Source organism: Parasteatoda tepidariorum, chromosome 3, assembly GCF_043381705.1.
Source record: "Parasteatoda tepidariorum isolate YZ-2023 chromosome 3, CAS_Ptep_4.0, whole genome shotgun sequence".
Lineage (NCBI taxonomy): Eukaryota > Metazoa > Arthropoda > Arachnida > Araneae > Theridiidae > Parasteatoda > Parasteatoda tepidariorum.
The window spans coordinates 90,166,885-90,178,912 of NC_092206.1; the positions used below are offsets into that span (position 1 = coordinate 90,166,885).

Below are 12,028 nucleotides of genomic sequence, written 5' to 3' on the forward strand. Positions count from 1 at the left end.
TTAAGCCTGTCTAATAGCATGACCACGAAATAATTTTTTTTTTCACAGATAAAAAAAAAATTAGCAGGATTTATCTTCTGTTTCCGATTACTTTTATTTGCACTATTTTTATTCATTATCATCGCAAACCTATCTATATTCAAAACCTTCCCACTCAAAAAGAACATAATGAGGCCGTACCCAGGGAAAAATTTGAGTCTAGATCAAGAGGCCTTCAACTACAGACTATGCCGAGCAAGAAGGCTCATTGAGAACACTTTTGGCATCACAAGTAGTCGCTGGCGAATATTAAGAAAGCCAATTGTAGCCTCTATATCAACAGTGGAGAAGATAGTGAAAGCTGTTGTTTGTTTATACAATTTTGTTTGCCAAAACGAAGTTAATTCAACTGTCTGCCAACGCCACTACTTGCCTTCTGCATATGCAGACACAGAAGTGGATGGGATAATAAAAAAAAAAGCAAGTGGCGTGAGGAATTAACTTCGCAGGAAACCCAAGAGGGAGAGGGTTTCCTAAATTTGAAGCAAATTGCTACAAATGCTTATTCAAAAGAGGCAAAAGCCATAAGGGAAGCATTTAAAAATCATTTTGTAAAGAGTCCCTTACCATGGCAAGATAAAATTTTGTCCCGGGACTAATAAGATTTTTAATAATTTAATTCCATTTTAATTGCCATTTCATTTATGTATTCTTTTTGAAACAGTTTATATTCAGAATTACATTATTTTTCAAATCACTTAATATAGTATTCAATCATATACCCAATATTATACCAAGACCAGGTCTGTTTCTTTTTTTATAAAAAGTGTAGGATGTATACAAGAGAAATGTCTATATTATGAAATATTTTAATCAAAATGTTATTTTTTTTTAACATATCTTTTTGAAAATAATAATTTATTTTGACGATTCGGCAATTTTTTAATGTGTTACTTTAAGTTGTTTTTGCTCAAAGTGTGCCTAGTAAATGGAATGGCAAAAACAGAATGTAGCATTTATGATTTGTCTGTTAACGAAATGGCAAAGAGAACGAAATTGAGCTTATTTTTTAAAGCGGATATCATTAAGAGATTTGAAGAAAATTCATCAACGACTAAAAAAGCTTTAGCTGATCATTTTAAAATTCCTGAATCAACTTTAAAAGGGATTTCAAAAAAAAAAAAAAAGGATGCAATTGTTGCTGCTCAACGGGAATGTGGAATTAATTTCTAGAAGAGAAGTCGTATTCAAAGTGGAAAGTTTCAAGAACTGGAAAGTGTTTTATTACAATGGTTTAAAGAGGCTCGTGCTTCTAACATTCCGGTAAATATAGAATTACTTAGGCAAAAAGCAGGTCATCTCGCAGAAACTTTGAAAATTGGAAATTTTTCAGCTTCACATGGATGGGAGGAGAAATTTAAGATCCGACATGGCCTAGAAACTCGTACCATATCTGGTGAAAGTGGATGACTCTACAGTTTATCGTGGACGAAAAGACTGTAGAGCAATGGAAAGATGAATTAAAATCTTTAATTAAAGGATACAAACCAAAGGACATTTTTAATTGTGATGAAACTGGTTTGTTTTTCAGGATGATGCCTAAGACAACATTGGCATTTAAGGGGGAACCCTGCCACGGTGGAAGAAACAGTAAAGAACGATTAACCATTTTATTATGTTGTAATGCAGATGGATCAGAAAAACATTCCCCTTTTATTATTGGCAAATCGAAAAATCCTCGCTGTTTTAAAAAAATAAGGCGACTTCCCTGTGAGTACTCAAGCAATAGAGCAGAACGGATGACTTCAAATTTTTTTTTTTACCTTTTCTTCATGCATTTGAGAAAAAAATGGGAAAAAAAGTCATCCTTTTTATGGATCAATGTCCAGCCCATCCACGAGACTTGCCAACTTTTGAACACATCAAAGTAGTGTTTTTTTATGCAAACTGCACGTGCAAGTTACAACCTTTGGATTTAGGCATTACCCATTCCTTGAAAGTGCATTATAGAAAAACACTGATTCGTCGATATTTAGCAGAACTGGAAACAGGCAAATCAGCAGCAGCCGAAGTAAAGATTTCAATTCTTGATGCCATGGATATGGTATGCATAAGGAACAATTGGACAATCCAGCATAAGGAATTGCTTCAAAAAAGCTGGATTTCTATTTTCAGATGAAAATGAATTTATAGATCAAGTTAACGAAATTGAAGAAGATTGGGATATCGATCTTAGTGAAAACGAATGGAAAGAATGTATCAAACGAACTTGTTTCTTTTAATTAATTTATTGCCTTTGATGATAATCTATTAACAACGGAATTAAGAGACATTGATGACATCGCTAATGAAATGGAGGATGAGAACGTGAAGGATGATACTGACGAGGATGATAAAGCTCCTCCAAATCACACAGCAGTATTAGAAGCATTAGACACTATTCGTGACTATTTACAATTTATCCCATTTAAATGAACTGGAAAAAACTGTTTTTGAAATACGTCGGTAAAAACAAATACAAACATGTATTAAGGATTATTTTGTAAGAAAATAATTTGTCTTTAGGTATGTTGAATTTTTTCTTTGTATAATTATAGTATACAGTATAAATATTAACATTATAACAGTTTAAATATTAAAATTTAATCTTTAACAGTATAAATATTGACACTTAATCTTTAGAAACATATTTATTCACACCGGTGCATAAGTGAGAGTTCACTGTATTTGCAATTTAGTATCAAACTTGTGATTGCAAAATTATATTTTAATTTTTGCTTCACCGTAATACTTCTTTTTTTTCTCAGTTTTTGTAAAATGTGGTAAAAAATATTCTGCTCGAATTTCCCACAACAGAATAAGTTTGTAGATTTATTTACAAATTTATAAAACCTATCGCAGATATGAAAGGAAACTCTACTTAATATTTCTAATTAAAAAAATTATAATATTTACTAATAGGCGGGGATTTCTTTGAAAGTATACAATGACTTTTGCGCGATAAAGTTTTTGTTACTTTTAGATCATTGATTTCGCCCTCAGGGGGTTTACCTTCTTTAGGTAAACACAGGGAGTCACGCCCCGGTGCACCCTAGTGATCTGTCCTCTCCTCCGCTTCCTCTCCCTTGTCGTGGTTGCCGAATTCACTGGTAAGGGCTTTTTGTCTGTGCTCGATTACCAATCTGTTGTGTCGGACCCAGATGGGAAGAGACCATCCACTTGTTCACCGTGCGTGGAGACCCGTGTCCCTGGAAAAGGGGATCCTGGCAGTTGAGGGGCATCCTGGTACCCCAATACACTGCTTTGGCCCGTGCTTCAGGTAAACGGGAGGTGCATATTGGCCTGTGTGTATCAATTGGCTGGTCAAGTCTGGGGTCACTTACTGGGCACCTCATTAAGGGTGGAGGCTGCTTCAGGGGTGACTCACGGACGTATTGCTATTAGTTAGCATCGATGTTCAAGTAACGGATTGGTCTCAGTACCTATCTGTTATTTGCATCCCCTAAGTTGGACTCCGTGATGGGTGATGCCGCTGATAGTTGAAACTTTTAATATTTTCTACGGCTGAAAATAGTAAGGTGTTCAGTTCCGCACACCATAGCAAAAACAACGGAACAACCCGTTTACCATGTGATTACGCTCGATACTATATAACTAAATTGACGAATCCCGAAGTACCAAATATTTCATTTACTAAAGTCTCTCCCTTCTTGATTCACAAGGCCCTAATCTCCGTTTTAGGAGAGGTAGCCTCTGTGAAAAAACTACGTTCCAGTGACCTGTTGATACAAATTGTATCGCAATAGCAAGCCACCTTGTTAGAAACTTGTACTACTATGTGCTCATTTGCAGTCGATGTTACACCTCATAAATCACTCAACACCTGTCGAGGTGCAACATCAGAGACGGAGTTCATAAATGATTCGGAGGAAATGCTCACAGAAAAATTGAAAGATCAAAATGTCACTGCTGTCCGTAGAATAAGGATTCGCAGGGATGAAAAACTCACCCCTACGAAACACCTTATTCTTACTTTCACTATACCAAAGCTACCATCTTCAATCAAAATGGCTTGGCACAACTGCCCGGTTAGACCTTATGTCCCTAACTGTAGTATGGTATATTACATATTAACTAAAATCATTTGTTAATTCATTATAATAATGTAATAAATTAGCTTAAATAATTACGTAAGTTAAAATTGTAACTGTTAAATTTATGATAAACTTTTGGTGTAATACAACTGACATAATGTTATTTATGTGACAGCTTAATGGTAATATGCAGATTTTATTTAACTGCATGGTTTTTAATTTCTTCTTTTTACACTTGTAATTAATGTTATTTATTTGTCATTATTCAATAATTCCTTGCAATAATTTCATGTAATCTTTAATATTTAAGCCTCAATTATATATTTTTTGTACTCTTTCTCTGTATTTATGTTCTTCCTTTAAAAGAAGATTCCTCCTATTGTTGCTTCACTGACAGCAAGATTTATGTCCAGTCAGCAAACCCTTTTGTTGGATTGAGCAGGAGAGACCTCAAGTCCGTTTTCCCACGTTTCGGCATGCATCAAATGCAAGGCGATCTATTTGATCTCACGATGGCGCCAAGAATGTACCAGAACATTCTACAAAATTCTTTCCCAGGTGTGTCACAGCTTTTGACAACCCTGCTTCATGCTTGGCACGGAGCATAACAATTAACTTCGCCAGTTGGCCAATATTTGCAGCTCTGTGTTTTGCCCCTCTGTTCCTTCTCCGTCCAAACAACGCGATATTCGTAAAAATATGATTTTTTGGCGAGGTTTTTCTCGTCTATCTTCATAATGAAGAAACAGTCAGTCGTTATTTTTTCCCTTACAAGTGTTTGTGCTTTTTTTTTGTGTTCGGCTTAGGCCGAGATTTTTGTTAGCTTGTTTGCCAAGTTTTAAGTTGTTCATGATGTTAATTTTAAAATAACAAGTTTGCATCCTTTTACCGTATCTGTTCTGGTGAGTAATTTTGAAGTTGTTTTCTCTTCGTTTTATTTTTCAGCATGTTCCTCTGTTGCACTTACCTGAACTTCTGTATCAATCGCAATGTACCTACTTTCAGCTTTTTCGGCCTTTACTCAATCTCTAAATTTTGTTTAATCTTAAGTTGACTTAGTGTTAGTCACCCCCTTTTTCTCCCGTTTTTTTAAGCCACACCACACTACCCCTTTGAGATGTTTTCAATGTCAAAGATTTGGTCATTCAAAAACAGCTTGTCGAGGTCAACCTGTCTGTGCTCGTTGTTCTGGTGAAGACTATGATGACAATTCCAGCGAGTTGCCACCCCTATGCATCAACTGCAAGGGCGCTCATGCAGCTTATGCCAGGAGTTGCCCCAAATGGTCCCAGGAAAAAGTGATACAGTCTGTCAAAGTCCTACAAAATTAAGTTTTGATGAAGCTCGTAGAATAGTCACTGCTCGTACTCCCTCCACGTCCGGGTTTGTCCCATTCTGCGGCTGCAAAAACTACTTTTCGTTTAGTCAGCACACAAACAGATACCTTTAAAAAAAAAAAAGTAAAACATTATTGAACTAATCTGAATTATTACAGATAAAAAGAATATTCTTTGAAACAGCGAGAAGCAGTCATGCTGCCCAGAAAGCGAGAGGGGAAATATCCCTACAGATTTTCCCTATGGAGGGACCTTTTTTTTCCAGGGACCCTTTTTTCCGTACCTTTTGTTCCGTCTACCAAATTTGGAGACACTTCACTACAAAACATACTCAGTTTGCTGGTAAATATCTAACCGGTGACGCACGAAAAAAAGCTGTTGAAGAGCTCGAAAAAAATCAACAACAATCAAGTTCCATGCTAAGTAACTGGGGGCAATCATCTAATAATGTAAATCTGTCACGCTTTACAGTATCATTAGAAATTGCGAAACGAGGAAAAACATTTACAGATGGTGAGTATGTCAAAGATTGTTTTATACATGAAGAATTGTTTCGTAATTGTAAAAACAAAGCGGAAATCATGAAAAAAAAATCAAGGACCTGCCATTATCTACTAAAACAGTACAAGATAGAACTGTTAAAATGTCTTCAAATGTAACACATATGCAAGTGGCAGACATTAAACTAGTTTCTGCCTTATCAATTGATATAGATGAGTCTTGCGACATAAAAGACACGGCGCAAGTTACCCTTTTCGTCAGGTATATGTCGCCTCAAGGTCCAAAAGAACTGCTAGGATTGCTACCACTCTCAGGGAAAACTCGAGAAGATATAGCAAATGCTGTGCAAAAATGCTTGGAAGACAATGGAATCGATTTATATAAAATCGTTTGTATAGCAACTGATGGAGCCAGAAGTATGACAAGAGTTCATAGAAGAGCAACATCAATTCTTCAGAAAAAAATTAACCACGAAATTTCAACGTTTCACTGCATAATTCATCAAGAAGTGCTTTGTGCCCAAACATTTCCGCCTGAAATAGTAGAGGTCATGAATGTGGTAATTAAGATTATTAACAGCATCCTCGCAAAACCACTCTACATTGATTGAATGTGGGGTTTAATGGCACAAAGTCCAAATAAGGACATGCTGCGCCAAACGAACGGTTTTAAAATAAAGGTAAATGCATATTACAAATTTTCTTCATTAAAAGTCACACGGAATTTAAAAACTAGATACAACGTGACAGAGGTATTCAAATGTGAGTATAAAATGTAAATGTAGTAAAGCATTATGAAACAGTTGCATTCAAAGATGAATAAAATCAGATAAAATTGTGAATAGGACAAAACAGTTATATACAGTATAAAAGACCAATTGCGCGCAGAAACGCAAAAATGTTAGGATGATGAGAGTCGCCTAACAAATCCTGAAGAGTTAAAATAGAACTACCAAAAAAGATTAGACGATGACGGTTAAAACATAGGCAGATGATTAAAATATGATGAATAGTGAGTAAAACTTTACAGGTGCTGCATTGGGGAGGAGGTTCCCCGAATAACAAATGTAGGTGGGTCAGCCGAGTGAAAACCACTCTACAATCGTCAGTTTAAAGACTTACTTGAAGAAATAGATAGCCAGTTTTCGGACCTACTTTTGTACAAAAAATGCGATGGCTTTCTGGAGGTAACGTGTTGCAACGTTTCGCTTTGTGGTAGATACCTTTATGGTAGATACCACTATAAAACTAAATGAACTCAATCTAAAAATGCAAGGAAAGGGCAGTCCAGCTAACGCCTTGCTTGAAGAAGTGCTCGAAAAAAAAATTACTTCTCTTTGTTAAAGACCTGAAGAGTGGAAAATTGCTTTATTTTGAAAGTCTGAAGCAATATCGCGATAAGACAAATGCAACCATTCATACGAATTACTTCAGCATAGCGTTAAAAAACATGAAGGATGGTTTCGCTGAGAGATTCGAACAATTCAAAACAAACAAAAATACTCTCGCGTTCATAGTTAATCCTCTTGACACAAATGAGATCACCATTGAGTCACTTGGAATTGATGCTGGATCGTTTCAAATGCAATTCCTGTATTTAAAAACCAAAGACTTGTGGAGTGGCAAGTTCACAGAACTTAAGAGATACTGGAAGAGTTGGAGGTCCAAAAATGCATGCACATCGCTCATCACAGGTGGACAGCTCTAAAAGAAATTCCGCGAGTTGAGGCTCTCATATTCCGTGCATGGAATAGTCTTCCAGAATGCTACAGTGAGGTGAAGAAGTTGGCATATGGAGTGCTGATGATCTTCGGATCGACATATTCGTGTAAGCAAGCGTTCTCTTGCATGAATATAATAAAAAATAAAGTTAGAAGTCAACTAAAAAATAAAAATCTAGAGTCGTGCTTGAAACTTAAAACAACAAGATATAAGCCAGATTTAATTAAACTTTCAAAGGGCATGCAAAGCCAATGCTCTCATTGATGTAAATATCTATATTTGAGATCTTATATGACTAAATATTATTCCGTATTTAAAACCATTTTTTTTAAATGAAAAATCAAACATATATAAGAAAATACTATTATATTAAATCAAAACATTTAAGTGGCTCTTTAAAAACGGGATTGAAAATTTCCTATCTACAGCCTCGTACTGGAAGGTGATGGTACAGGGTTTAATATCGCAAAATTACTTTTGGATCAATTAAAATATTTAAATTTTCCATCCGAGAACAGCTTGTCATTAGGCGTGGATAATGCTCCAGTGATGGTTGGACGAAATAAAGGAGTAGCTGGAGCTCTAAGAAAAGAAATACCAGATATTTATGTTCATGGTTGTCTTTGCCATCTGCTGAACTTTGCTGCCCAAAACGGGGCAGCATGTTTGTCTATTAATATTGAAGAATATATTATAGACATTTATTATTACCTTGAGAAAAGCATGAAAAGAAAAGACTCTTTATAGACATTTCAAGAACTTCACAATAATGAAATGCGCAAAATTTTGAAACATGTCTTCACGAGACGGCTTTCCCTAAGTAGATGCATCTTACGAGTTATAAATCAGTGGGATGCCTTGACATCCTTTTTTAAGCATGAAATTTGTAACAAGGATAATAGAAAGAGTAACATTAGCGATTTCAAAATTCCCAAACTTAAGGTTCCATCTTCATCTAGCAAGTTAAATGAATCTATATTAATCCCAAAAGGTGATTAAGTTATTAAAACTCAGTGTTCAAATGGGTCTAAAAAAAGAACTAATGGCAGTGACTTGTTTTGTGCTGATAAAAGTAAAAAGCAAAAGACTCTTCCATTTGCTGAAGCTTCACAGAAGACACTGTTTGGTGTTGAATTACCGTTTGGTGAGATTGTATGGCGCCAGCCATCTTTCATCCTTTTATCCTTTGAACTACTCACTTTTGTTCTTGTCGATTGAATTTTTAAGAGCGTATGATCACTCTCTAATGCAAGTTCATGCGAGAACTAATTAATTACATTTGTTAAATAAATATTTGTTAATTATTACATATAGTCCGCATTACCTTCAATTTTAACTATTGAGCTATCACGGGACCGGACAGACATCTCATACTTACAGCTCTACGTTTGAGAAAAATATCATTTCCCGTGAAGAAAAACTTTTTATGTTCTTTTCGTCAGACTTAAGTAAAGCTTTTGTGCAATTTCTACTACATTTCTACTCCATTATTTGAAGTTCTTAATGCAGAATTACAGACAGAAGTACCTAAAATTCATACCTTGAGGACATATCTTTAGGAAATATATAAATCGTTTTTGATAAGATTTGTTCTACCAGGCATTCTAAAGAATACCAAATGTGTATTGGATATTGATTTCAACTCTGTACAGAATCAAAAAATTGATTCAGATTTAGTGATTGGTACCAAAATTAAAGAAATTGTTAATACTTTATGCAGTGGTGACCAACAGATTTTTTATTCTGCTGTCAGAAATTATTTTGTTACACGTTGCAATTATGAAATTATAATTAATGTCGAAGTAGTTAATTTTGAAAATATTTCCAATGCTTCTTTTTCTAGTGTTAAGTTTTTCATTGATAATTTTCCTGTGTTGGTAAAGGTTTTAGGTAAAAATGATATTCATTCGTATCATGATAAGCTGGAGTCACAATTCTATGCTCTTCAGTGTGAGGCAAATTCTGAAGTGTCATCTACTGATAGGATAGACATGAAGTGGCCATTGTTTAAAAAGTTGAGTGAAATGAAAGTTGAGTGATATATGGAACTGGCACTATTTTAGAGATGCCAACTTGCTCCGGACAGCAAATATATATTTTAAAGTGGTAGTTTATCAATTGTGATTCTTGATTTAATAAATTCAATTTAGTAGGTTTTTATACACCACTATTTCGAAATAATTCGAAGGCTTACATAATTCACCACTTTATAGTACTTACGTCATTGTATACCCTTTAAAAAGCAAGCAAAAATAGTCAAATATTTGCAAAATTTACTTGTAGTTATTTACAGTTTTTCTAATTACTTTGGCGTGTCAGGAGCAGTTGGCATCCCTGCTATTATGGCTAATCGTATTAGCTGTTTAGGACAAACCGATGGGGCGCACATGGAGCGCGGAAAATGCATAAAACATGTTTCAAAAGATAAAAAACTAGCCATTGTAGAATGGAAAGATAGTAACAAAAGTTGGCCTCAAATTGTTGCGGTATGGAACCCGTCGAAAAAGTGAAACGCTGGTCAAAAACTAAACATGTATACATTGAGGTACCATGTCCTACTGTGGTCATAAACTACAACCGATGTATGGGAGGTGTCGATATTTGCGATCAACAAATGGAATGCTGTAGGACATGGTTTAAAACTAGAAAATGGACTTGGAAGGTCATTTTGCATTTTTTGGCTCAGTTTGGCTCCCACATAGTTAGCTTAAAATTTATATAACTTGATTAAAATCAAAACCAAATTAAACGAAAGTAATTTGGCTGACTAGGTAAAAACTGGTCAATTTATTAAAATTTGTTTCTTATATACATGAAAGCTAATTTTATATTATGGTACATCTAAAAATAATGTTTTTTATGCCTTGCATTTGTTGTCAAATATCACGAATTGCACGCGAATTTTGATTTCAAGCTCATTTCTGTTTAATTTATATATAACTCCTTAAATCGTTACTTTTTATATATTATAAATATATCTTTATATTTATCTAATATAATGCCACGCTCTAAAGAAGGGTTTTTAAGAAAAGAAAAGGTTGTTGTTTCTTTGGTGGTAGAAAAAATGCAGTCAATGAAGAAAGTCAGAATCCTGATATTATAGAAACTGTAAATGAATCTGCAAGTGAGAAAAAGCTTTTTCATATCAATACAACGTATGAAACCTACTCTTCGTGCATATCTAAGAATTTTATAATGGATTTTGATTTACTAGAAGAAGTTTTGAAACTGTATACAAAATGTATGCAATGTGGTGCAGATGGCCTCTGTTTGAGTATGGTTGATAATAATTCTGGACTTGCTGTCTCTATTAAATTATATTACAGTAATTGTGATATGTCATATTCATTTTCAAACTCAAACAAGCATGTTCTACATCCTCACAATAATTCAGAATTGTACGAGGTGAATACTAGATTAGTTTATGGAATGCTTTCCATTGGAAAAGGAGCTGAAGCAGCTCGATCTTTGTGTACAGTCCTGAATTTGCCAAACCCACCAACACGTTTTGGTGCTTACAACAAAAGTTTGTACTCATTAACTATGAAGTTTGTCAAGATTCTATGAAAAATGCCATTGAGGAGGCAGTTCAAGAAAACAACGGCAGCCGCAATATTGGAGTTGCGTTAGATGGAACTTGGCAGAAATGGAGTTGTCACTGCCACTAGCATTGATACAGGCAAAGTTATCGATGTCGAAGTGTTAACTAAATATTGCATGTGCAAGAGTAAACATGCACACAGTGCCAACTGCAAAAGAAACTTCAGTGGCAGAATGGAAGTTGAGGGTGTATCAGCAATTTCTCGACGATCTTTATCGTTATACAATGCAAGATACACAACTTATTTAGGGGATGGTGACTCCAAAGCTTATGATCGTTTAAAATCTTTAAATGTTTATGGAAGTGATTACCCTGTATCCATAGTTTAATGCATTGGCCATGTCATGAAGAGAATAGGTACTCTATCAGGTAAAAACCGTCTCACAGATGTGATGACTGATAAAATCCAAAGCTATTATGGACTGGCTAGACAAAATTTGAATAGTGTCACTTCGATGAGACAGGCTGTGACATTATGTCACATAATTTGAATTTTGTAACAAAATTGTGACCTAAAAATTAGGCCAACCCCTCGCCTCTGACGCCTTTCTGTCTGTCTTCCTTCACGGCTTTGACTTTAGGGCGGCCTTTGATGTAAGCACATGGGACATGGTCGCAGTTAGTTCATAATTGTGATTTCGTTTAAGCTCTTTATCAGTTCACTTCGGTTCTCTCTTAGCCACGAGTCTCGCTGCGTTTTAGGAAATTTCACTTCAATTTTTAACCTAACGATATAAATACCCGTCTATTTTTGGAGCGGGACATGCGAAACTTGATGATGAAAACGACACTACG

The 12,028-nt window shown here is 35.2% G+C and overlaps 1 long non-coding RNA gene across 1 annotated transcript; it reads right to left on the minus strand.

Annotated features, from left to right (window-relative positions):
- Positions 1-823: 823 nt before the first annotated feature.
- LOC139425179 (uncharacterized) lies at positions 824-5,543 on the minus strand. The gene is made up of 2 exons (XR_011636458.1): positions 5,182-5,543; positions 824-4,087 (listed from the first exon to the last, which is right to left on the minus strand). It is a non-coding gene; the product is annotated as an uncharacterized lncRNA (long non-coding RNA).
- Between the last annotated feature and the right edge of the window lie 6,485 nt (positions 5,544-12,028).